Source organism: Schistocerca gregaria, chromosome 3 (genome assembly GCF_023897955.1).
Source record: "Schistocerca gregaria isolate iqSchGreg1 chromosome 3, iqSchGreg1.2, whole genome shotgun sequence".
NCBI lineage: Eukaryota > Metazoa > Arthropoda > Insecta > Orthoptera > Acrididae > Schistocerca > Schistocerca gregaria.
Genome location: NC_064922.1, coordinates 770955317 through 770961400, shown reverse-complemented (window position 1 = coordinate 770961400; position 6084 = coordinate 770955317). Strand labels below are relative to the sequence as shown.

The 6084-nt window shown below is 41.4% G+C and overlaps 1 long non-coding RNA gene across 1 annotated transcript; it reads right to left on the bottom strand.

Moving 5' to 3' along the window:
* Positions 1 to 2117: 2117 nt before the first annotated feature.
* Positions 2118 to 3482, bottom strand: LOC126356013 (uncharacterized). Its single transcript, XR_007565563.1, has 2 exons — positions 2774 to 3482; positions 2118 to 2549 (listed from the first exon to the last, which is right to left on the bottom strand). It is a non-coding gene; the product is annotated as an uncharacterized LOC126356013 (long non-coding RNA).
* Positions 3483 to 6084: the final 2602 nt, after the last annotated feature.

Here is a 6084-nt window from a genome sequence, read left to right as displayed (position 1 = left end):
GTAAGAGTGAAATGAAGATTCTCTAAACGTTTGAGAAGTGGTGTCATAGAAAGATACAAAAAATCAAATAAAGTTATAAGATATCAGTGAAGGGATGAGCAGGTGGAAAACACTGACAAAAAGAAAGGACAGGAAGACAGGACACGGGTTGAGACATCAAGGAACAAGTTCCACGGTTGTAGAGAGGGTGCAAACCTTAAGGGAAGATAGAAAGCCGGCCGTTGTGGCTGAGCGGTTCTAGGCGCTTCAGTCTGGAACCGCGCGACCGCTACGGTCGCAGGTTCGAAGTCTGCCTCGGGCATGGAGGTGTGTGATGTTCTTAGGTTAGTTAGGTTTAAGTAATTCTAAGTCTATGGGACTGATGACCTCAGATGTTAAGTCCCATAGTGCTCAGAGCCATTTGAACCATTTTTTGAAGGCAGAAATTAGAATTCGTCCAACAAGTCAATAGGACGCAGGGGGCAAGAGCCAGTCTCAGATGACGACATTGCCAAGGCAGCGTAACGCTTGTCGGGCCTCATCAAACCGGTCAGAAGACCACAAACGCAGTGCGGTGATGCGGTGTCATTTATCTCGTTTTCAACTGAAACCTGAACTTGGCTTTCTGTGCTTCCCCAAGACGGCTGAGCGTCCTACGTCCTTGACCCCGTGCTCTGCGTGTTGACTCTCGGCGGTCCGGAATCTGGGTCTCCTTGACCGTGTCCCGCTGCCCGGAGATTAGTGTCACGAGCGTTTCCGCGTCCGACCGCAGAAGAGGCGGTTGGCCGCCGCCGTGCTATGGAACTCACGCGAAATGGCGCACTTTACTAGGGCGTGTCCGCAAAAGTACAGAAGTACAGCAAGTGAGCGACATAGGCAGATATGCCAGAGGTTTTGGGACGTTGGTACCAACTGTACAAGGGTCATTCCGTATGTCTTGTGATAATGCGATAACATGAGAATTCCACAATGTGACTTGAACCGGTACGGCAATGTGTGTCTGAATGCCAACATAAAATAGAAATTCAGTACAGAAGACGACGGTAAAGGTTGAATTGAACCACACGCTTTGGAACGTTGTAGAAATTTATTGCGCACGAGTACAAATGTAACAATAATAAATCATAATCAACTACTGTCCATCAAAATAATCCACCAGTCGATACACTCAACGCTGCCAACGACGTGAAAGGCGTTGAATGCCATTGGCATTGCCATCAATGTGTGCTACTGTAGACGAAACGTGTAACCTCCCCCTCACTTATCGACCTTAATGACAGTAAAAATTAAACCGCGTGTACCTAATGGAAGTTTGGGAAAAGCAATCGTCACCGAAGTTAATCTGTCGGTAAAGAGGGACGGAAAGCGTTACACCTAAATGAAAGGAAAAATGCAAATGAAACTGGTGGAAATTAATTTTTAAAAGGGGTAAAGTTAATAAAGAAAGTATATGTGCGGTCGTTACGCTAACAATCAACTGGCGTTAATTAGATATTTGAGATTTGGGGAAAATTACGGTCGCCAGTCCTATGGAGAACTACTATAATAACTGAAAAAGAAAGATTATTGCACATATAATTAGCACTAAAAGCGTGGCAACTGAAGGTGTTGTGTGAAAACTGAATGTTTGCCAGAAGTAATAAATTTCGCTACACTCTGACTTAATTTAGCAAAAGAATTAATAAAACCGGAAAATTGAAAGTTAATTTAGAGGCTGATATTAATACTGAACTTTGTTTCTGAAGCACTGCGAAATTCAATAAAATAAGGTTAGTCTTGGGCTACCTCAACAATCATTTCAAAAGCTACTTGAATCTACGCAATTTAGAAATAAGAGATTTAACTTTGAACTTGAATTAAACGATTCTGAACAATTAAGAACAGTAAAATTTAGTACGTACCAAGCTGAGCTGCAGTCACAGGTAAGCTAAAATATGGTAACAAAACTCGCACTCTTAATTTGTGCTTGTGTAATCTAAATATTGTAGCCAGCTATGAATACCTTAACTGAACTTTGAAATTAAAGCCGTGAAATCGAATGATATTACTTTAATGCTGGCGTTTAAATTTCAATGGCACTCGAATTCATTTCGGAAGAGGAAGGGATCCTGCTTGGTAATGCAATTGAGCAACAAAGGTTCATGCTAAGTTGCTATATTTTAGTGATACTAATTGAATACTTTGAAAAGCTGAGGTCTGCCATACAGTTCTAAAACTTGACGTGCTTTCAGTCTTCCTTGTTGGTTGATTAAAGGTTTGCAGTCGTCGGTCGAGGAGGTAGAGACAATCATTCATTGTCGGCCGTAGCTGTTGCAGAAGCTGGATGTTGGCGCGCCTTCTTCTCGTGACGGTCACCAGGCGAAACGGGCTCTTGATGTGAGCCAGCTAATGCTTCCCGTCCGCGACTCCGTGCCAGAAACTATCATAGCAAGTCGAGGGCAATTACATGTTGCCAAACCCCGGAAGCGCGGTAACTCGCGGGAGCGTCACTCAACACACCTGCTCCACAGCCCTACTCCAGCCAAACTCCGCTCTGCCCGCGCTCCACGCATAGCATAGCATAGTTTTCCCTAAGCAAGACCCAGCGTAAAAATACAAATAGTATTTACAAAACAAATCAATTATACATCGACACACACACACACACACACACACATTAGCAAAACAGTTACAATATATAAAGACATGGAAATGTCATATCTTCAGGTAACAAAATGAGGAAAAAGTTTATAGTACAATATGAAAATAGGAGGATATGCATTTCCGGCGCTACAAACGCCGTGAGTATATTCACCTTGTTTTGCAGAGCACATCCCACGCAATTGTTTCCTTACTTGCGGAATAACATCACAGTCGCATGGAGTAAGATCTGACCAATAGGATGGGTGGGAGAAGATCCATCTTGTAGCACGGCCAACCTCACACTGAACGTTTCAGGCGCTTGTACCAGCCATCCTCGCATGTGATCGCAATCTGTCGATTGATTTCGGTAATGGCTGCCGCGAGCTCCCGAATTTATTTACTGCGATTGTGGTGATGCCTCACGTACGCGCGGTATGTTACTGTTGCCGTAACTTATGGAATGATCCTTGGATATAACCAAAAGGTACTCTGAGCCGATTAAAACAAATATATTTATTGCATTTATGTCGTTTTAAACTAAATTTCTCCTAAGTACGCATGAGCACAACAAGGACCTGAACAGTTAAGAGTGAGGGGCGACAGGGCAGAGAGTTTCGCTTTGAACGACGAAAAAGTTTCGATATTTCACGGTAAAGGGCTCGGGATACACTTGATTGTCAGTATACATTACTTCCCCCGCCGCCCCTCCCCCCCAGGCTTTCTTCAAACTGATACGCCTGTCCTTTGTTTGTCCTAGAGGGTACGTGGGGTGGGGGTTGGGGGGAGAGGGAGGAATCCCCTCCTCGGGCCTTCTCCTGATACGTCCCTGTAACTATCCCTGTCATACTCTTCCACCAACTGTCGTGAAAGTTTTCAAAAGATTCCTGGCACTTGTTATCAAAAAATTTTTCATCTGTTTCCGATTTTCCTCCATGACTTTCTCAGAATTTCCAAAACGTTGCCCTTTCATTTGCAAATAAGTTGGGCCAATCAACGTTGTAAAATTAACATTAATTCATCCGTGCTAATGTTGCTTGAGCTCTGTGGGTGTTGATTGAATCACTTAAATAAGCACAGCAACCAGCAACCGTCTGGTTGGTAAGTATCTACAAGCAGTAAGTTTTTTCTTGAAGGAAATAATTTATTTCGTAATTTAGCGTTTACCTATTTTCGCTCATGGCACTGTCATGCTACATCACAGCAAAAAACTTTTGTGTACATAGCATGACATATTGGGCACATACGTCTGGGAGAAGTAGAATTTAATGACATCCTTAATAAAGTGAAGCGTTTATTTCAAAATTAATAAAAGCCTACGCAGGAAAATGACTGCCTTTAAGAAGTTCACAGTGGCTGTGGACCTGTGCAAACAAGAGCGTAAGATTATTTTTGTCGAAATAATTTTCAATCTGTAAAGATCGGTCTGCAAGGGTGTTGCCAAGCGTCAAAACTCAGATGCTTTCGAAATATTTTTCTGAATGTTGGCAAGTTTCAAGAGTCACTATAGTATGCAGATACTTCGCAGAACCCGCTACCAATTAGATCTTGAGAAGTGTGCAACAAATTTGTAAGTTAAAAACTAGATAAAAATGCAAATGCAGTGGTTACATTGTTGAGCAGTTAGAGGAAGGTAACCAATTAGAGACTTGTTTTTGTCTCTTCAGAAAAATGAAATATTGTTTGTTTACATGAATACCTGGTAAAGAAATAGGGCAGCAGTAGGTATTGGAAATATAGTGGTTCGCTCTTCTTCAAGATGAAGCGCGCACAATTATAAGTAAAATTGTGTGACGAATGGAAAGTGAGGTGTATACTATCAAAAGAAATTTTACATTCAGACTGAATAAATTGTTCAACCGATGTTTACACCGACGTCTGAGGTGCAGCTAAGGATTTACATTTTTATAGACTGCATCCTATCGTCTTTGTGTAGAAATATTTGCTACAATAGATCGATTCACTCCAAATTCGGCTAGCACACACTCTGATGTAACCCCTTAGGTATTAACCGTATTTCACCATTTATTTGGTTATTCTCCGATTTCATTAGTGGAAAACATGAAAATGATTTATAAGGCTTATCCAGTTATTTGGCGATACACCAAACCATCGCTTTAGGCATAAATCTGTGACATTTTAAATATGTTTTTGGCGTACTAAGTGTCTTTACTAAAAGCCTTTACTAAACGCCATAATAAATGACAAAGTTTATTGCCACAGAAGTAGCACATCAAAGAAGGGTGTTTACAGGTACAGTCAGTTATAAAACATTGTGGCCATTGCTGAAAATTTGTTTGCCTTTAGGTCACCAGCAGAAATGTATCACTCATAAGTAATTCTCATCATTGAATATAGGACAATCTCACACTCAGGGGCATACAGTAACTGGATAAGAAATAGAAATTCTGACGTGCCTCATTGAAGGAAAGGAGGAAAGACGTCGAGGTCACTTGAAACGCAGCTAAGATCGCATTAGTGATGGATGAGGAATGAAATGAGCCTTGGCATGATCAAAAGAAACATCCTGGCATTCATCTTAAACGAGTTAAAGAAACTATGGAAAATCGTAACCTGTGTGGAGTGACGGGGACCTGAACCGCCGTTCTCCGATCTGCGCTTCCGGTGTCTTACCTACTGGGCTACATGAAGCGTAAGCATGTGTAATAATTGCCCCAGACCCCTCTTCCACGTTTCGCAGCTCATGTGATGTGTCATATAGCTATAATAAGTACATACGTGAACATGTAGCTCGCTTCATATAATACGTTCACCATCTAATTATAGGCTTTAAGGGAACCTGCCACTAGTTCTGCCACACAGTACCTAATCTCAAAGCTTACTGATTGGTTGCGTGTTGTGTATTTAGAAAAAGAAAAGAAAATATATGAGTGAATCGCATGTAGAAAAATTAGCAACACACATCGCAAAACGAACAATGCAACTCGCTCAGTGATTTGCTGTATCATTGCATCGATGCATCGCATACCAGTGCTTCTGCTACATCATTCACCACCTCTGCATTCGTCCCGTTGAGAATCAGTGACCCTAAAAAAATAACACAGAGAGTTTAAATGCTTTGATTTCTCACACGTTTCAGGCTGCATTACGTATCAGAAAACTACGTTAGGTCTTGAGATACACATTCAATAATAATAACAAGAAGAAAATAAATAATCTATGGATAGTAAACGAATACAGCTCACAGAAAGAACGCATTAGTTGAAGGATGTTTTAACTGCCTGCGGGAAGACTCGAAGTTCTTTAATGTACCAAATAATAGAACAAGGAAAGAGTGCCTCAGAAGGTGAACACTTTTGTTGGGGCAGTGATCCACAGGAAAGACGATAACGGAATAATGAATAGGCAGTTCTTAACCAATAAAGCAGGTGATTACAGTGGAAATTCCTCGTCAATGGATCGTGCTGGACATACTGATAAGCAAGAAAATATATTCAAGATATAATTGCACAAAACATTAAGAAC